This window comes from Adiantum capillus-veneris, unplaced genomic scaffold, assembly GCF_014529385.1.
Source record: "Adiantum capillus-veneris isolate H3 unplaced genomic scaffold, ASM1452938v2 Hic_scaffold_325, whole genome shotgun sequence".
In the NCBI taxonomy this organism is placed as follows: domain Eukaryota; kingdom Viridiplantae; phylum Streptophyta; class Polypodiopsida; order Polypodiales; family Pteridaceae; genus Adiantum; species Adiantum capillus-veneris.
The window spans coordinates 5215573-5237119 of NW_028221436.1; the positions used below are offsets into that span (position 1 = coordinate 5215573).

The 21547-nt window shown below is 42.8% G+C and overlaps 1 long non-coding RNA gene and 1 pseudogene across 1 annotated transcript; both read left to right on the forward strand.

Annotated features, from left to right (window-relative positions):
- The first annotated feature begins 11973 nt into the window (after nucleotides 1–11973).
- Nucleotides 11974–13010, forward strand: LOC147417141 (uncharacterized). Its single transcript, XR_015187431.1, has 3 exons — nucleotides 11974–12201; nucleotides 12292–12584; nucleotides 12658–13010. It is a non-coding gene; the product is annotated as an uncharacterized LOC147417141 (long non-coding RNA).
- A 7270-nt stretch (nucleotides 13011–20280) lies between these two features.
- Nucleotides 20281–20714, forward strand: LOC147417142 (cytokinin hydroxylase-like; annotated as a pseudogene).
- Nucleotides 20715–21547: the final 833 nt, after the last annotated feature.

The window sequence follows — 21547 nt, forward strand, 5'->3', positions numbered from 1 at the left end:
AGTGTCCATTTTGTCCATTTGGTTTAAATTCCTAGTACCCACCAACTTACGAAGTCTCGCCAAGGGGCCCAAATGACTAACTGAGCCTAGCCTCCCTTTTACTAGTCAGATTTCAGTGTTGATCGGCCCAGTCGTCTCGTAGCTGCCTAGCCTTGACTCTTGCGGGTGAAACTCTCGGCCATCAATCGTTTCACACTGGCCATGCAATGTTCGGGTATAGTGATTTCAAAAAGAGTCCCAAAAAATATAAAAAATCAAAGGAAGGAAACCAACATATAAGGTTAGTGTTTGTCACAATCTCGTGAAATCCCGTGCTGGGACTTTGCTTTTCTTCATCTCCCTAAAGACTAAGAGTTAGAGGAGTGTTGTCTCTATCGGATTCATTGCAAGAACCCATGTGCTGCAGAAAAGGATCAGATCCTTCGGAGAAGAAGAATCGTCTGAGCTTTGATATCACTGTTACAGGCTTGGACACTCCAAGCGAGAAATCAGTCGCAACACACAAATAAAAATTGCAAATAACAGAACTTGGATAGAGAGAGACAGAAGAGGAGAGTCCACATGGAACATCGGAGTTCCATCCCTAGAGCCTTACTTGTGCCCCACAATTCAGCAAAAGGCAGACTAAGCATCTTTAAAATACTATTTTGCCTATAAAGCCGAGCCAAGATGTCAAAGAGCAATGAAGTCCAAGAGAAAATGCCCCAATAGGGGTGATGGAAACACAGATAAGGTGGCTAGCAATGAATTACACTACTATTCTAACTCCATTTCTAGGGGATGGGCGATACACCACAAGAAACAGGACCCTAGAACTCTAGCACACCACATTGCCATGAGTAAAATCACTTATACAACAATTCTGTCTCTTCAAGGTGTTCTTACATCCAATGGTATGCCCCAAATGGCATAACTGATACACTAAACAGATTTCGGTATAATAGCTGCCTGATCTGCATTGTGTACCTTGCACAAACTCACACTGGTCTAAAAAGCCTAAACTTTGTACATATCATAGCTTATGAAAGCTTGAGCTCTATTTCTGACCATCATAAACAGAAACACACAAGCTTTGATAATTAAACATACACTTCAAGCAAATGGAGATCACTGATATTGACGAGAGTTATCTACGTTGAGTGAAAACAAATTTTTCAATGCTTTGATTCAATAAAACAATGCAATAATATATCTGTTCAGGATTTTCATATGTAACATGGATACACTATCTAATAAGCAACTCTTTTGCTTTGCCCAATCTAAAGACAAAGCATAAGAATTTGCAATACATCCAACAAAAGGTACATGAGTCAATCCGTAGTGAAGCCTTGACAGTACCACAAACATCAAACTCCTAGCTTGTCCACGGACACATAGGGCTGATGTGTCACATGACATCCTCTCCTTTTCAAAGTGAGGTACTGGTACCGAACTGTATGGCGTCGAGGGAGATCTCCAACAACATCCGGAATCCTGGAAGGACTCTTCACCGGCCCACTCTGATGTGTGGGTCGTGCGGTACTTGAACTTCATAAAGGTCTGCAACGCTTGCTTCTTTGGGGCGCGCCGAAAGCGACACAAAGTTTTTTTGAGTTTCCTTTGATGCTTCAACTTCGTCGAGAGTCATGCTTCTTTCTTCTTCAAGAATCTCGTGGCTGAAAATCCCTGAAACCATTCCAACACACAACCATGAACATATCTATTCCATGTAAAGTGAGTGGAAAAAATCGTGTCTTCCTCAAAGACTGTGCATGCAATTGTAGATAAACAAATAGATGGAGTGACAAACCGTTCATCAAAACATGCAAACAATGAGATCGAATCTTTCTCTTTTGATCTAGAGCAATCCAACGGTGCCAATTCACAACGGAAATGCCCATGCTTCGTGCTCATACTTTCATGTGCTCGTTCTACGATTTGTGTCATGCCAAGGAGGACATGGAATGTGACTTCCTTGAATGCATACTTTCAGCTTTTCATGAACAATCCGCATACATTCGTGCTCATTCATGAGTCAACGTGCTCAACGTACGATATGTCATGCCTAGGAAAAGGGATCACATAAAGACGCTGACTAAAATATAGGAAACGATCACGAATGAAACACTCGAACAATGCGTGCGTATCAATCATGCGAATACATAATACATCCTGTGAGGTTCTTTGGACCTAGGCTCGAGAAGCAAGATCGGTTCTTCCTGAATGATCGAATAGTCCTGTGGGGGTTCTTTGGACCTCGACTCGAAAGCCAAGATCGGTTCTTCGTGATGATCGAATCTACAACGAGGTTAGCTTCGCTAGAAAAAGCATCCACTAACACATCATCCTTGTGAACAATCACATCAGCTTCATGCAACTCATCATGCTTGTGAGAAATCACATCTTGATCATGCAAATCATCATGCTTGTGAGAAATCACAACTTGATCATGCAAATCATCATGCTTATCATTGTCAATCAAATCATCATCATGCAAATCATTGTCATTCAAATCATCATGCTTCTCACAATCATGCAAATCCTGTGTGTCATGCTTTGGAGAAGAAGAGACTGAGAGAGTCTCCTTTTCTTGAATCTCTTGCATCTGTGCTGAGCTTGAGAAACGAGTCGCAAGAACTCTTCCCTGTATTGGTTGCTCTTTCCTTTGACGGCGGCTACAATTCTTTCTTGGTGTCTCCGCTCTATTTCTGCTTCTTCTTTCTGCATGTCTGCGTTCCATTTCTGCCATTCTTTCGCATTTCTTAACTTCACGTTCTAACTTCCTTTCCATAAACATCTTGTGGAAAGCCTCCATAGGAGTTAGTGCAATCCTTGACATAGATGGGGAAGGTCAGAAAAACCTCCTGGTGGGGAAAATTCTTCTTCGCCTCTCTCATGCTCATCACCTCCAAGCAAAGTATCTATTCCGCTTCGAGTGATGACCATTCTGAAGTCGTCGGTTCTTGTGGGTTCTTGTGGTCTTGGGTTCTTAAGTTCACGAGGAACTTGGGTTCTTGGGGATCTTGGTTCTTAGTTCACGAGGAACTTGGGTTCTTGGGTTCTTGAGGTCTTGGTTTCTTGAGGTTTTCTTTCGCTTGCAAACCGCGTTTGAGAAGGATCTTCTCTTCACCGAGTTCTACTCCTTTCCGTGGGCGCACCCTTTGCGGCCTTGCGCTCACCCAAGGTTGCTTTTTTCCCACCTCACATCGATTGCCGGCCGCTAAGTGCACGGTCCGCTCTCAATGAGTGAAAAGAGGCACAAGGGGAGGCTGACAAGCCCTTCTTTCCTGGATTCCTGTCACCTTAAAAAACACGATTAGGAATCGACACGTCCAGAGAACTTGGGTTCGTGCGATCGCAACAAAGCAAAAAAAATTCTTGTGATTCTTGTGGTTCTTTCCTTGAGTTTTCAGAACACTACCAAAGTTGATACCAATGTTAGGTGCAACAGAATGAATGTTTGCGCTTTGCTCAAGATGAGTACTCCGAACTGTGCTCAAGGTTCCTTTTGTTCTTATGGAAGAGAGAGCCTTCCGTTCTTAATGAGAGATGCTATGATCACAAACAAAGTCAATGGACACTGTGCGTGCAAGTGTATGAGATTAAGAGATAGAGAAAGAAGAGAGATACGACACCAGAGACGTAAAACCTCCTCCGAAGGCCCCACTCTCGTCGGCGAGAGTGTGGTCTACTTATGATTGCACAACCTGGAACAAATGGAATGCATGGAACTGATGCAAGTTTAGGCTATGTCGACGATGACAACGGGGGATGACGAAGTCGACCTAATGGCTGAAATCTGCAATCTTCTTACTACTATCCAAAAACGCTATGGGCTGAAATCTGCGACTGAGCCAAAACGTTGTTTTTTGGGGCTGTTTTCTGTGGGTCTTTGACGCTGAAAATCTGCAGGTTTAGGGTTGAAAACTGAGGTCTTTTCTGGGGCTGAATCTGCTACTTCTTCATGGGCTGAATCTGCTACCTTTCGGGCTGATCTTGATGGTCTTTTAGGGCTGCAATCACTGCATGTGCCGGTCTGCAAGGCTGAGGCTGAAACCAAAAACGCTAGGCTGTTGTAAACCAAAAACGATAGTGATGCTGGTCTTTTAAAAAAACGCTAGCTTCTCTGTGACCTCGGCGATGAAAGACGATACTGATACAAGCGCTAGTGACTGAGGATGGCTGGCGATGTTCCTTGTTGAAAAATGCTAGGACAATGGGGGATCTTGCTTGAGGGAGTCGCCCCCAAGGGTTTCTTTGCTTGAGAAGTTGTTGTTGAGGGTGGAGCTCCTGCTGCCTCTTCTGCCATTTAGTGCTAACTTTGGTTTGCTTATTATTTTCTTACCCAATTTGCCCTACCTACTTTTGTTGGAAAGTCACTTAATTAATAAGTGAAAAAATGCCAAAAATAGGTAAAATAGGCTCTAAATTCCCCTGATGGAATCTGATGGACTTCTGGTGGGAATACTGTGATGATCATGTTGTGTGCAACCAGAGGATATGCATCCTATACTAAGTGACTGGGCATGCACGGTCTACGAAAATAGATCACAAGAGTGCTAGATCACTTCTAATCTAGACTATTGGGACTAAATGAACCCTGTGATTCATGTTGTAGCGTGTCACGTGACACCCAGTACTCGGCAGGACCTGAATTTGGTGTCACGAGGACGTGGCAATTGCTAACTTGCAGTTGTTGATTCTTTCGATGATTTTTGTTAATTTTGGGACCCTCTTTTGAAGTTGCTAATGGCCGGAATTGTATGGAAGATGATAGCAATCACATTGGACCTCCAAGGTCATCTGCTCGTGAAGAGACATCTACAAAGAGATGTGGAGGAATTTTAAGTTATAATCTGCTAGGGTTTCCATGGCAAGCATTTCAGGATATCCCACTCTGCCAGAAGTTGCACTCCAAAGGAAGATGTCAGAAACCATATAACTTTGGGCAAAGTTTTTCTTGAAAGCTTGCCAAGTCCTTGGAAGTGTGCAGCTTGGTAGCCATAGACATCAACATCTGCTTGGCACTGCTTTTGAGAAAAATAGTGACTCGAAACAAATCTTAAGTCCTCTTGCAAGTGATGTTTTTGGCTTATGCCCTGTAAGACATGAGCGGTGAAGACGGAAGCGCGCCTGATGTGCGATTTATGAAGGGTGGGAGTGGCGAATAAGTGCGGGGTCGAGGGCCGAAGATACTTCAAATAAATATAAGCCCGGGGTCGGGGGCCGAAGATACTTAAAATAAAATTCCATCAGTCTTTGGTTTTCTTTGTCTCCTCTTTGGTAGGACCGGGATGCTTTCAGAGAAGCACACGACTGATGCTCTAATACCGTTGTCACAAGACGACCACCGTGTGCCAATAGAAAAGAACAGATTGAACAACTTTAAGCACTACAAATAACAACTGAACAAAAAAAGAGAGACGACACGCGACATGGAGTGGCGGAATTCCACCCCAGAGAGTATTGGCCCCAAACCTTGGTGCCCCTTTCAGTATTTCTTTATATCACATCAACTCAGTACAAGCCGGTACTCCAGACTCTGCACCTTCTCTAGGAGGCATGCCAAAGAATGAGCCCTTAGCACATATTTAAAGGCCTTTGGCCTATGAAAAGCAGTTTACATGAAAAGCCTTCAAACTCAAAAAGCTTCTGGTTCAAAAGCAATGCCAAAAAGCTGCCATCGTAAATCACGAAAATCCGTACAATTGCCACGTCAACAGTCAGCGCAAAACGCGGAGATCCGTACAGTCTGCCACGTCATCAGCCATCAAAAAATCTGCAGTGTTCGTACAACTGCCACGTCATCAGCTCATGCGCAAGCCTTTGTGTGTAGGTCCTGCTTTATTTTAATCCGTTATGTCACTTGGGGCCCCTCGGACGGGGTCCCCATAAGTTGGTAGGACTTCTTCTTCTGTTACTTGTTCTTCTTAGGGTATAGGCCCCTTGGCCGGCATCTGCAAGTTGGCTCCATTCTTCAGGGCTTTGACACGTCAGCAGTTCGTGACAGCTTCTTGATCTTTCACTTTGCCCCAAGCTCGGCAAAGTTCTTTACTTTCATCAATCATGCTTGGGTGAGTATCCATGCAATTTGGAACCAGTCCTGCTTTCATCTTGCCTTTTCTGCCATGTTCCTCAGTTGCTCTTGAACTCTCTGACCTGTCTTCATTCTGTTCTTGCTGTGCCTTTTTAGGGCACTTCGTGGAGACGTGCCCATGTTCCCCGCATCCAAAACACTTCCCCTCTTTGATGTAGTTGGCCCTCTCTCGAAGAGTGAGTCGGGGTCGTGAATCCTTGTCTTTCTTTTCTTGGGAACTCTTCCTCTTTCTACTTACATTATTAGAAGTCTGTTGGGTTCTCCGATCTCATCAGTGGGGTAAGTCAGATTGCTCGAATGTGTGGCAAAACCCCGTTTCGCATGACCCATCAATTCTTGAATAGAATTTGACTTTTGTTCCAAGCAGTAGTCTCGGATCTGTGTAGGAAGTTCGCAGCAAAACCGCTCAATCTGTTCTTTGAACGAGACCTTCTTAAATGAAGAGGCTGGTAGAAAAGAGCTCCGAAATCTATCGCAATAAGTGTCCAAAGAATCTCCCTTGGTCATTCGAAGATGATTTCAAGCAGTTTGTATATCTCGTTCATACTCCCGAGTCAGCCAAGAAGAAATTAAAAGCCTCTTAAACTTCAACCATTTAACTGGAGCTTCCTTTCTCAATAGAAGGGTGGACCACCATGTTCGAGCATTTCCCTTGAAGAAAGATGTAGCCCTCCGAATCTTGGAGTTCTCTGAGTAATGCCCTCTAGAGAAAGCTATGTCAAACTGCTGTATGAAGGCCAAAGCCCTTGGGAGCATCTCGAAATCCAGAAAAAGAGTCAAACTTAATTGATTGTCCACCTTCTTTGAATTCTCTTACTTTCTTGCTTTTATCTTCGAGGAAGTCATATTGGTTGGCTTTATGGAAATGCTTCTTCTTTGCATAAAACATGTGATCGTCGGAGTCCAAACTGTCTGAGGACGAGTCCCCTATAGGACTGTCAGAAACTGGGCGAAATTTACGCTTCTTCGCCTTTTTCTTGCCCTTTTCAAAGCTTTGCTTTTTGCTTCGCTTTTTGCCTTTTCTGTCTTCTTCGCTCAAGTCAGGAGAGCTAGGACTGTCAGAAGAAGAAGAACCTGGGTAGTCCTTCAAATCGTACATGCTTCTTCTACTTTCTCGCCGATGCAAAAGAAGATTGATGACCCAAACAACCCGGGAAGTCCATTCCTTTCTTATGCTTTTTATCGTGCTTTTTGGATTTTTTGTTTGCGTCCAAAAGTCGGCTAATCTGTGTGTGAACCACCTCTTCTAATTCTTGCTTTGTAAACATCCTTGGAGAAGGAGGTTTCTTGAGTGCCGGTTTGATGGGTGGCTTTGTGGCCTTCTGCCACCACTGGGTGTGTACTTCTGCGAGGGATTGCTGGGGCAAAATTTTGCAAATTTTGGATCCTTCGCAATTTTAATCATCTGCTTTGTTGCCTCGTCAACCAATTGTCGATGTCCCATCTCTTCAATCTCGAACTGAGTAGGCCGAGGTGGGCCGTACTCTTCCTCTGATTGCTCATAGAATCTTCTCCGTGATCTCCTCCCGCATTCGCAGATGCAGAAGAAGTCGATTGATTTCTGTTGGAATCCACAAGTGCCGCAAGTAAAGGATCGGATTTTCCGGTAGAAGAGAAATTGGCCGCGCTCTAATACCACTGTAACAAACTTGGACACATCAAGTCAAGATTCTACCTCGACATAACAGAGATCACTTCGAGACAATTTACAATCCACAATTAGGTCGACACGGCCCGGCGTAGTTCCGTGCCAAGAGGTATTGGTCCCAAAGACCCCCTTTCCATATTTCTTTTTGTATTAATCTGTGTTCAAAGTACAAGAGAGTGGGTAGGTGCTCACTCTCAGACTTTGCGTCCAAATGCTCTGAGAAGTGAGGCCTTGCCCACTTATTTGAAGGTAAGGGATGCCCAAAAGCAAAGCCCCAAAAGCACTAACTCAAAAGCAGTTAGTGTTCAAAAGCAACTTGGCGTCAAAGTCTGCAAAAAGCTGTCAGTGCAATTTCCGGCAGGCCGTACGAACAGTCAGCGCGAATTGCGGAGATCCATACAGTCAGCGCTATATGTGGGATTCTGTACGCCAGCCATTTGCTTTAAGTTCCTTGTGTCCTTAGGGGTCCCCTCGTCACTTAGCCATAAGTTAGGACAACCTGCTTGATCACTTAGAATACCTTTCCTAGTGATATGCCTTGTATCCCTCCTCTCTAGCTGCTCTGATCTTTGCACAGATGTAAGAGAATCAGGAAAAGGAGACTCTCTCAGTCTCTTCTTCTCCAAAGCATGATAGACATGATTTGCATGATGATTTGAATGATAAAGATGTGATTTCTCACAAGCATGATGAGTTGCATGAAGATGATGTGATTGTTCACAAGGATGATGTGTTTGTGGATGCTTTTTCTAGCGAAGCTAACCTCGTTGTAGATTTGATCAATCACGAAGAACCGATCTTGGCTTTCGAGTCGAGGTCCAAAGAACCCCCACAGGAGGATTCGATCATTCAGGAAGAACTGATCTTGGCTCCCGAGCCTAGGTCCAAAGAACCATCACAGGAAGTATTTTGTGTTCGCATGATTGATACGCACGCATTGTTCGAATGTTTCATTCATGATCGTTTCCTGTATTTTAGTCAACGTCCTTATGTGATCCCTTTCCTAGGCATGACATATTGTATGTTTAGCACGTTTCGCTCATGAATGAGCACGAATGTATGCGGATTTTTCATGAAAAGCTGACTTCATTTTAAGCCCTAGCGTTTTTGCATCTGCCAGCAACCTCAGCGTTTTGCAGATCTATCGCGACAGAATCAGCCCTAGGATCAGCGTTTTCATTTTTCAGCGCGTCGTCGTCGCATCGTCGCCATCAACATTGTCACCGACATAGAGTCGAAATTCAGCAAATAGAAGATTTGCAGATTTCAGCCCATAGCGTTTTTGGACAGTAGTAGAAAGATTGCAGATTTCAGCCCTTAGGTCGATTTTGTCATCACCGTCGTCATCATCGTCGACATAGCCTAGACTTGCATCAGTCACATGCATACCATTTGTACCAGATTGTGCAATCAATAAGTAGACCACTCTCGCCGACGAGAGTGGGGCCTTTGGAGGAGGGTTTTACGTCTTTGGTGTCATATCTCTCTTCTCTCTCTATCTCTCAGTCTCATACATTTGTATGTACAGTGTCCATTCACTTTGTTGTGATCATAGCATTCTCTCACTAAGAACGGAAGGCTCTACCTTCCATAAGAACAAAAGGAACCTTGAGCACAATTCGGAGCACTCATCTTGAGCAAAGCGCAAACAATCATTCCGCTGCACCTAACAACGGGTATGGCATTTCCTAGGGGAAAACCGTCGGGTTTCAAAAGTAGTTTAGTGAGGTGAGCGATAAGTTACCTGGAGGAGGCAACTCCAAAGGGAAGACCAAAGCAAGTCTCGCAGTACCTGGGCCTCTGAACAGAGGTACTTGGTTGTTGTCACGCCCAAATCAAGTTGGCGAAATGGGTCTCTCAAGGGATTAGTCATGGCCCTAAGAGTGTAGATAATTCTGGCCTCTCGTAGTCCAGAGGAAACTAGTGACAAAAGTGTCTACCTTTGGTTTCCGGGTGCATAGTCCTGGTCGTTCTTCTTCTATATTTTTTTGGTGTATGAGGGGAGCGGTCGGGCATGCCCTACCCGACTCCGAAAACAAAACAAAAAAGTCCTAACAAATCTAGAGAACCAAAATGAGCGCCAAGCTAGAAAGGACCCGGTGCTCAAAAACGACCGACCGTCCAACACCAAGTGAAGATGACCGTAGTGGAGGTTGAAGCTGAAAATAACGGCCAAATAGCAAAATAAATTGCGGAAGTAGATAATGGAAGTGCAAAAGATGAGCGTATCATACCCATTGGCTACTTATGAAGCCGGCGGAGAGAGGTGGAGAAGAGCTACCACCCTTTGAAGCATAACACTCCAACCAAATGAGAAAGGTTGCCTAGGTTGACAAGAAAACGGCAACACTCCAAGTCAAAAGGAACTGACATAGGAGGTGCTAAAGGGGCAAATGAAGAGGCTAAAGGGCAGTGCTAGCGCTAAGATCTCGGCCTAGGCATTGGGAGCGGCAAGGTTAGAAGTTATCCTAGTTCGAGGTGAGCCATCACGATCTGCTTCTTTTGACGACCATGCCATCTCCAATAACATCTACCACTTTATGTCCATGTCTTCTACAATAGCTAAATGTACCATTAGGTCGATTTTCATGGGTAGTAGTTTGGGGTGTCGTTTTTATTGGCAATGGAGAGGATTCGTAAACCCCAAGTCATAGACCAAGATGAAGGTAAAAGCATCCAAGTATTCCAGCAATAAGAAGGGATCCAACTCAATTGTTAGTTAGAGGAAGATACATGAGGAGATTCAGCAACAAATGCAACAGCAGATGATGCATATGTGCACATGCAAACATGCAGGCTTTGTGGACAGGAATACAACGTTTTTTGATATGGCGATCAAGAGTTACCTTGCGACATCTCCCTGTGCTTCTGGGCCTTACGGTGCAGGTAGAGGTGCATATGGACCATATGACACTGGTGTTGGTGCTCTTTGGACCATATGGCATGGGTAGAGTGGTTCTGGGCCTTACAACACAGGGATGTTTGGTGCTGATGGAGCAGGGATGCCAAGACCCATGGGAAGGATGTATGGAGGTATGTCAAGATGCATGGATACCCTTATGGATATCCCACATGAGGGATTAGGGAGTACTAGGATGCATAAGGAGTTATGTCTCCAACCTTTGGGGCTACTTTTGCCACTGAACCTTGAAGGCGACCTTCTTTTGAGACCGAACATGTACAATTAGTTGACGGTTTGGGGGACATAGAAAGATTTCAAGGAAGGAGAGGCCAGAACGTAAAGTTGGATACTTTTTTAGGACTTTTGAGATGAAACGAAAGCTTTGGCACAGCTTTCTCAGGAGGCAACTTCAGGGAAGCTTCCAAAATCAGAAACGCTACCTCTTTCCGAAGGGGAATGAGAGGCAGTGGTGGCTGACTTTATTGCTTCATGGACATGCACCAGGTACTTGGGTGGGATTCAAACAGTTGTTTGCGTCAGCCTGTCCTATGGTTGGCACCTGCTTATGAGGCACATACTCTCACAGTTTGGAAGCGCCCAGGGATGAAGAAGACCGACGCTCTTTTATTGTACAACCAGAGGTTTTGGAGTTCTTTTCTTCCCCTCGCTTCATTTTAGATGGTCTCTCTCGAGATGGAGCTATACTGTTGCGGTCTGCTTCTGGAGTCGGAAAGGTATTGCTTGAAGTAGAAGGTCGCGAGCATACAAGGGATGATGGCCCATGCACAGGACGGCTATGCTTTGCTCATGGGATCATTGGCTTTTGTAGATGAGGAGTAAGGAGAAGCCGTTGGATAGAGTTGAGGAAGTGTAGGAAGAAGGTGAAGAAGTTCCTTGTTTGACATCAGAAGAGAAGGCAGAGTGGGATCAGTAAGTGGTGAAAGTGCTACACTTGTAGAGAGACCAATCATATTGCAGCGAAGTGCTTGATAAAGGAAGAAAGTCCAGTGGACAAGGTGGAGACAGCGAAGGCAGTAGAGGAGAGACAAGAAGAGAAGGGTTAGACTAAAGGAGGATTGATCTCAGATTTTAAGGGGATACCACAGGATAAAGAGGACGAGAGTACTGAGCTCTTCCAAGCGTAGGGCAAAGTACAAGATCAAGAGGCTCTGATTTTCTTTGACAACAGGGCCAAGGCTTCATCAGAAACGGGACAGAGGCTAACTTCATTTCATCAGTGATAATAATGTATGTGTTTGTGGGCGTTTGCATGCTCCTTTATATAATATATACATCTGAGGCTTACATGGCAGAAACCTTAGTAAAAGTCTGTGTCATGATGATGGCATATAAAAACCCCTTTTATGCTGTGGTTCTAAAGTTGTGTCTAGCTGATAAGGAAAGAGACAACAGCTTGCAATGCAAAGCAAGGCAATCATTGGTTGCTGCAGCTTGTGAAGGGGTAGCAAAAATTTTCTCTCTTAACAAAAGCCTCAGGCAGGCCAGCAAGTAGTGTCTCTGGAGAATTGAAAGATATCAATATGGAGAGCTGTCTCTGAGCTGCTTTGCTTTAAGGTTTCTTTCCTTTGTTTGGTTCTGCGTTTCTAAAGAAATGCCTGTTATGAATGAATAAGGCCCATGTCCCAGCTGTTTACAATTTTGCAGGGTTTGCGAAGGTCCTTACTCTTTGAAAATCGTGGGTTTGAGAACCTGGTGGTGTCCAGTCCAGTCACGGATGGAGACAAGCCCTTCATATCAGTCGCTTACAGCACAGTTCTTTCTCCAATAACATTAGATAAGGGAGAGTCTTGGAGAGGTGCGCAGATTCTGCTTCCAGATGTGAATTAAGGAAGCTGTGAGCTTCGATACAATGCTGTAGAATGAGTTTGATGATCGGCTGGTTATCCAAACTAGCCTGACTTCAGGGGCCCTCACCAAGCCGAGTTTCACTTTACAAGGTGGCTTCACTGGTTTTGGTCGACTTTTTCTTTGCTTTTTGATATAGTTTCTAACATTGTCATGTTGATGCAGGTTTCTTCACATGTATAGTGTCGTATCGATCCAGATTTAAGGCTGTGATACCATGACGACGCCCCATTATCATGCACCTGCCGCATTTTCATCAAAAAAGCAGCCCTTTCTCTCAGCAGTCCTATGAGCACTTAATATCAGTCTACTCTTGTAAGTAATCAAAGTGAGAGTATGCGGGAAAAGAGCTGATTGTAGAGAAACCGATGAGAATTTCTCTTATCTCAACAATGCACCTTGTTGTTTGTGCAATCAATCAATCTCTCTCTCTCTCTCTCTCTCTCCCCCCCATCGCCTACAGTACTTGTGCAAGCCCTGCATCTTATTGGTTTACAATAGATGGCTTCTAAGTTTCATATCTGCTACATTGAAGGACAAAATACGTTAATGTCTTCCAAAGTTCTCGGCCTAATAGCGCTACTGGCACATGCCAATAAACCATTCAGCTCAGCTATGGAAAATGTAGCTTGCAGTGCCAATTCGTTTCAAAGAATTACAGCTTTGTGTCACAACTATGCTTACTTTTGTGAGAGCAATCAGCTAAGGGAGCGTGCTTGCTTCGAGTGGTGAATGCAAGGCTCAAGCGCTCTGATAAATTTGTGTGTGTGTGTGTGTGTGTGTACATTTCTCCTCTTGGCCCTTAAAGAAATTGTACCTAAAGGAGTGCGGATGGTGAAAAACTGGCTTGAATGTGTGTGTGTGTGTGTGTGTGAGAGAGAGAGAGAGACTTTCCTTGTACATCTTTTTGGTGGGTTTTCCTCTCTTTGTGGTTTCCCACAGAAAGTTAAATCAAATTGATTTACAAAAAAGTGTGTGTGTGTGTGTGTGAGAGAGAGAGAGAGAGAGAGAGAGAGAGAGAGAGAGACTGACACATGTATTGCCATGAGCACTTACTAAAGATTACCATAGTTTGATTCGCCATAGGTGTCCAGTTTGGATGCAAATAATGGGATCTTCACGCACATGGAAACACTTCCTACCTCTTTGGTTGTTCATTTAGGATAAGTGATATGTCCCCCCAACTTGGGCACTAATTCCAATAGATTTTGTGTGCTTTGGGATGCAAATAAGTCCACATCTACAAGAATCACGGTCAATTCTAGTGATCCAGTGGTAGGAAGAGACTCACGGTCAATTCTAGTGATCCAGTGGTAGGAAGAGACTCCTTGAATCATTAAATTATCCTCCAATTACTAAACAAGGAAACTCTTTTGAGCAAGATTGGCACTCTCTCTTGTAGATGACAAGGATAGTTCCATGACATCCAAGGTAAAGCTCAGACGGTGATTCATACATATGTAAATTGTCTTTCAAAGAAAGTGTAGAGGGCATCGTCATTCTTACATTGCTTGGAAGAGAGCTCGTCATCTAAAGAATTTCAAGGATGGAGGAAGGCAAATACCCTTTTTCTCCCATGATAGGACCTTTGGTGACATTGGCAAGGTCCTCAATTTTATGCCACTTTAATTATGCTTTTGAAGATGAAGACTTTTGAGAGACCATAAAGCTTCAATGTGTCTCTGCGTGCCTCCAAAAGTTGTATCATCAATGGCTAGCCTTCGGTCTAAAGAAGCTTCAAAAACATGGAAAACGAGAACCCAGCATGCAAAGTTCCCGCATTAGTGTGGTAATGTCCTCATCCACCTTGAGAGAGATGCTTCCCAATTGAGTCATCAAACTCTAAATATAATTAGTATGAGATGCTAGAGGAATTTGATGCTCTTTCAAGCTTGGAGAACTCAATTCTAGTCTTATATAGAAGAGTCATAAATATAGTTTCTTTTGGAAGGGTAGCCCTCAATTGGTGTTAGGTCCTCTCTCTCTCTCTCTCTCTCTCACACACACACACACACACACACACACAAATTTTGACTCATGAACCATCAAATAAATAAATGATAAGTTATTGAATACTAAAGAAAATGTGAATGAAGTAAACACGCTAGAAACAAAAATTGAATCTAGGAAAATTAAATTTTTGAATGACATGTGGCTCTTTCAAAATGGTTTCACTGTTGCTCTTAAACAAAGTTAAAGCATAAATAAACTTGACATTTGATTCTCTTTTTCTCCCACAATTGAGATCGTCAAGTTGACTTGCTTGTAGTATTTTAAAGTAATTAATTTCTTGGATTTTAAGCACTGTACATTTCAAAATTTGTTACCTTTTCTATTTTCAAGTTAATGATAAGAAAATTTTATTTTAGTAAGAGTTTATTTTTTTCTAAGTTTCCATGCTATGTTATTTTGCATTTTTTGAGATATGTTTCTTTTTTTGGTTTGATAAACTACCATTCCAAGCTAATTCAACCACATGATTCCTATGACTATGAATGTAAATTGTAGTTATCTTCGATACTATGAATTGTGGCTTTTTTAGTCATCTTAGTGCTTCTAATTGTTCATTGTACACCATGCAATTTATAAGTTACTATTCTAGAATCAAAGCATCCATGAAAGATTCAATCTGATCTCCCCTTTATATCAGATAAGAATCAAAATTGAAAATTGGTATTTTTATACGATACTTTTTAGGACTTGTAATTATTTAAAATGGGTGAATAGATATATTTATTAATTAAATTTTGAAGATAGAATATACCTTAAAAGTTATCTTTGGGTAAGCCTTAAATTATCAAGCTATGACTTCATTGTAATCTTTCTGAAAGAGGAAGACTCTATAAGATATAGTTGTTTTTCATCATGTAGAGCTTTAATATCAGGGTATCATTTCCACAAATTTGTACTAAATCAAGTGGGTTAATGGGAAAGGATTGTATCTATTTTATTTGTGTATGTATCAAATTGGGTAAGGTTTCTTGAAAGAGTGCACCCATCGTGTAAATTAAGCATGATTCAAAGGTATTAATAATCTCTTGAACATATGTGATATAGGCTAATTTAAGGAGTGATTTTTATGTTGAGATAATTTACAAGGTAGCCTTCATACCTAATGCTTAATTAAACTAGGCCATCTCCATTGTCTCCTTTGTCTCAACCCTTTCCTAGATCCCTTGGTGAATCAAAGTCACCTTAAAAGCATACTTACATTTGGTATGTCTACACCTAGCTCTAATGTGGCTATGACGTCATCTCCGGAGGTTCATCATTCAATACCCCCTATATAATGTGCGTTCATGGGGTATTAAAATAATCTCTCTTTAATATGTTTGAATGAATAAAATGATTTTTTATTTTAGATTTTTTTTTCAAAATTGAATAAAAACCCATTATTTTAATGTATCTCTGTTAAATTACCTGAATTTTTTACATTTCAAAGCCCCTCCTTTCAAACTCACATTATACATTAACATGATTACATAAAACCTCCCCTCCAGGACGTTATTTTCTTTGTTGAAGAAAATATTTATGGATAGCTATCAAGTACTTTCTTGGGATGAACTTGGATAGAAGCTTTGTATGGTCTTGCGGTTTCACTTAACAATAGGTTCTCTATAGACATTATGTATATATGCTAATCTTGGTAACACAACATATACTTTGACACATGTAAAAAAGAGAGTGCGTTTGTGAATTCTACCAAAAACTTTCAAGCCAACATTATGATATTCTACTCCCATATACAATTCATTCACATGACTATTCGGGTTAATGTCCAAAGTTATTATTATTAAAATAGTTTGTATGGAACATCACCAAATTATCTTCTCTAATACTATAGGAGTATGACCATATCTAAGAGAAAATTTTGGTCTTTCATGGTCTTGAATGTCTTTGATGCACAAGAGTATTCGTATCATTGGATACTAAATTTTTGTATGATAATGCCCACATATGCTTTAGTCCCGTATGATCATATCCAAGAGAAAATTTTGGTCTTGAATGTCTTTGATGCACAAGAGTATTCGTATCATTCGATACTAAATTTTTGTATGATAATGTCCACATATGCTTTAGTCCTTAGGGATTGGCGATACTATTGGTGCGAAGGAGGTTGCTCACTCTCTCTTGTAACGTCATGACTCCACATTGATGATTGTTGAGTTGAGTGCAAGCATGGTGACAGCAGGGCATCATCTTCTTCTTTAACTTGAAGCAAATGTCATGTCTATGCAATTTGCCTTCAAGTAAAATAAGGAAGCGAGCACCATGGACACCCTTTCCAAGTTCACGTGTATGGGTGTGCATGCGAGAGGGAAGCCATGGGATCAGCTTCCCTCTATTGGGATGTAAAAGAAGCTCCCTTTTTGGACCTATTGCTAGAGTGCATGGACCTTACCAAGTTTTTATAGAATTTGAAAAACCTAACTAAATTTTGCAGATACTAGGGTGAGAAAGTCTTAAGAGTAGGTTGATAATTAGGATTCTATCTGGGACGGGAACAAGAATGGCACTAGCGAAGCAGGAGAGGTCGTGCATGGGAACCGACGCAAATTCGGAGGCGGAAACTGTGGCTTTAGTTTGAGAAGAGTGGGAGTAGGGATTGAGCGTATAATTAATTAATGAACGCTCGGGTAGACCTAGTATGTTCTTGCAATACATGATACATCATTGTAGTTTCCTCACCTAGTATACTGAATTGGCTCAAGACTCAAGTGGACAACCTTGACACTAAGTGGGACCGTGCATTTATTAGGAGGGGTTAAGGGATCGACAAGCGGAAAGTGAAGGACGACCTCGAGGCACACTAAACCTGGCGAGCGCAAAAATCAAGGCGGCATGGAAACTCCACTACCCTTTCACGACCCAAATTTGAACCATGACCTCGCGCATCGGGTTTTGTGTCACAAGGCTGACCAACTCACCCGCGTGCACGTTGTGTAACCCCTCACGTTTTTATGAGGTTATATTGTGAGTTAACGCAGGCTACCAAGGTTTTTGAGGTTTAATTCGTGTCCGAGTTTAGATTTTAAATAGTTTGTGTGGTTGCAATCACCTTGGCTTTCGTGCGTGAACTTCCCCATTGTGGATCCCTTTACCGCTCCTTAATAAATGTGGGTGTTACTTAGTGCTGACGGCATGACAATAAACATGCTAGCTTGAATGTACTCTTTGATTTTTGTGCAAATTAATCATTTATGCACAATAGCTTTCATAACTGCATTTAATGTAATGTAATTTGGAGAGTGTTTGAATATAACCACAAACCCACTTAGGGGTTAGGTTGTTTCCTAAAACTTGTAAAGATATCCTCACATAATTATTAATTTGTGTTATGTTCTATACCAAAATAAAAAACTTGCACTAATATATAATTAATTTGTGGATTTAAGTTTTCACAGATTTGAAATGTTGTAAACACACTAAAAATAGTAAATACATGTGAATGAATATAGTAAAAATAATAAATACATTAGAATAAAATTCCCAAGCAAAGATTTTCTCATGGCCAAGGTCTAATGTATGTGATTTGATAGATTTAGTTGGTAGGGTGCCTCATGTGCTCGGGCAATTAAACTCAGAGTATTAACCTATTTAATGCCGTTAAATTTAGAGTTGTCAAACTCAGAGTATTAACCTATTTAATGCCGTTAAATTTTTTTGCATGCTTTATGCTTGTGCATGGTTGAAAAACTAATTGTCCACCAACTAGCATAAAAAAGCATTGATCTTGACATCCTCATTGTATAATGCCTCGATGCAGTGTTCGGGAAAAATGTGTCTCAGCTTAATATCGTGCCATTTTCAATTTCAATAATGCCGGTTGATGGCAAGGGGAAAAGGAAAAATTCTGGCCCAAAATAGAGAAAAATAGTGTAAAACCCCAAAAAATACCACTAATTTTCTAAAACTTCATCTTGGCAAACTCAAGGAAAGGAAATTTGTATGTTTGGAAAAATGATTTTTCCCGAAATCATTTTTCCCGAACACTGCTTCAATATGGATTGAATGCTGCAACTTACACATTCAACATTGCACATGATGCTTCTGACTACAATCAAACATGAAAATGCCTCTGTACAAAGAGGCAAAGGCATCTAGTAAAACATTGTAGTCTTGTCTCTAATGTAGATTGAACTCTGCAACTTGGCACCCTCATTGTACACGTTGTACATGATGCCTTGACTCCAATTAAACTCAGTTTAGCTTCACATAAGCCTTTTCTGTTTGTGGACTAGAAGCTAAAAAAATGTTATGTCTTTGCTTCCTAATAAATTTGAGAACGTCCTAGTAGTATTTTGTGAGCGATCAATTAATAAGTTTCAACTACAACTAGATAAATTAGTGAGCTTCAATTACATCCATGATGGCCAGTAAATGTCTAGGCGATGGCACTAGAGATTTGGGGCGTGTGACCCTCACGAGAAGTTTTGGACAAATTCTCGCAATAATTCCTACAATGTGACTTACCTCAACATCATGAGCTTCGGTGAGGGATCGAGGCATTGCATACCTAGCTTAATACGATTGGGGACAGGGGACCGTTGGCCCTATTTGGGGGGTGGGGGGAGGGGGGCGTGGTCCCCGACCTCCCTACCCCCAATCGTACCTAGCTAGGTATGCAGTGCCTCTCGAGTAGAAGCTCATGACGTTGTGCATTGTATGAAAAACATTGTAAAAGACTCCGTTCTCCTACATATGAAAATTTATGAATCTTCTTGTGCCTTGGTTTGGGAAGGTTGTCATACATCATTTAACTAATCATTGTCCCCTAATACCCTAATTGGTCATACCCTGAGCTAGGAAACAACTGAAGTAGGAGAGTTGTTCTTCCGTAATTATATCACAAGAAGATTTAAATATTTTCTCATGTAGGAAAACGGTCTTTCTCACTGTTTTTCATACAATGCATAACATCATGAGCTTTTGCTCAAGAGGCACCGCATACATACCCTCGTCACTATATGGCACGGTTCTAGGCCAGAGGGGATCTAGGGCCCAAGTTTGAGGACGTGAGGTGGCTTTAATCTCGGCCGTCGGATCACGCAGTGAACTGGGGGTGAACTAGGGGTGAACTCGGGGCAAAAATGGCGCCCCAAGTTCACTCCTAGTTCACTCCCGCCTAGTTCACCCCTAGTTCACTTGCCTCGCGGGGCGTGGTTCGAACCTCGAACGTCTCGGTTGTCACACAAATGCTCTATCACCACGCTAGCGCGCGTCGATGTCCATGTTGACATGACACATGATCACACCCTAGTTTAAGCACCCCTAGTTCACCCACCCCTAGCTTATCCGCCCCTAGTTCACCCTCAGTTCACCCCTAGTTCACCCATCCCCAGTTCACCCCTAGTTCACTTTATGATTAGACGGCGGAGATTAAAGCTGCCTCGCGCCTTCAAATTTGAGCCCTAGATCCCCTCTGGCCTAGAACCGTGCCATATAGTGACGAGGACCGCATACCTAGTTAGGTACGAGTGGGGGTAGGGGACCACCGGCCCCACACTGGACCAGTGGTCCCTTGCCCCAATCATACCTAGCTAAGTATCCGGCGTCTCCCTCACACCTTCACCCTCAGAGAAGCTCATGATGTTAAGATAAATCACAATGTGGGAAATTGTCCAAAACTTCTTGTAATATATACGTCGGGGTTTGAATGCTTTAATTGTCCTATTTTGATCTTTCGCATGAACCGTTTTTCCAAACAAGTTCTGTGTGTGTGTGTGTGTGTGTGTGTGTGTGTGTGTGTGGGGCTGGATGAATAGAGAATGCTATGCTATATTTTATATGTGCAGGATACGGAAGCTGAAGGAGGAGGTGGAGTCGCTGTTCATGGAAATCATCGAGGGTCGCCGGGCAGCAGCACTGCAAGCCATGGCAGGACATATTGATGATGAGGATGGGCAGCAGAAGAATGATTATTATGGGCAGGACCTGTTAGGGCTGATGCTGGCAGAGATGGAAGCGGCCAAGCTAGAAGCTGCGCCTCCACTGCGCGGCCAGCGTCGTCGGCGTCAGCAGCTGGGCCGGATGTATACCTCTCGGCAGCTAATGGACGAATGCAAGACTTTCTTCTTCACCGGCCACGAGACGACGTGGCTGTTGCTGACATGGACGTTCATGCTCTTGGCCTCCAACCCCACTTGGCAGCATCGTGCCCGCCAGGAGGCTCTGCTCTTCCTGCACCAGCATGGCGACATGCCCGACTTCGACATGCTTAGCAGGCTTAAAGTGGTAAGCACTGTCACACACACACACACACACACACACACACACACACACACACACACACACACTTACACACACACACACACACACACACACACACACACACACACACACACACACACACACACACACACACAGAGAGAGAGAGAGAGAGAGAGAGAGAGAGAGAGAGAGAGAGAGAGAGAGAGAGAGAGAGAGAGAGAGAGAGAGAGAGAGAGAGAGAGAGAGAGAGAGAGAGTCTACTTAGCTTTCAAGCATAAATTTTTCCTTTGGAGGATTTGGACAGGGGGCCTCCCTCTTGGAGAGCACTTAGTAGGAAAGAGGATGTCTGCAACTAGAAACAACTAAACACCTGTTTCGGAATTGCCCTGTACTGCATGCTTTGCCTGGTGGGGATGTTTATATGATATATATATCTTTTATTGGAAGATTAAAGTTACAAAGTTCATGCTTTTATTTGGTACAATCCAAACTTCATCCCTGGCTTGGACTTGTATATGTATTGGTTTTCTCAGAGTATGGATGCTTTCTTTTTTGTGGATTTCCAGAAACTCTGCTTTGTTTGATGGGCACAACTTTTGCAGTCTCGCTTTGATGATGAGAATGGGCAGCAGAAGAATGATTATTATGGGCAGGACCTGTTAGGGCTGATGCTGGCAGAGATGGAAGCGGCCAAGCTAGAAGCTGCGCCTCCACTGTGCGGCCAGCGTCGTCGGCGTCAGCAGCTGGGCCGGATGTATACCTCTCGGCAGCTAATGGACGAATGCAAGACTTTCTTCTTCACCGACCACGAGACGACGTGGCTGTTGCTGACATGGACGTTCAT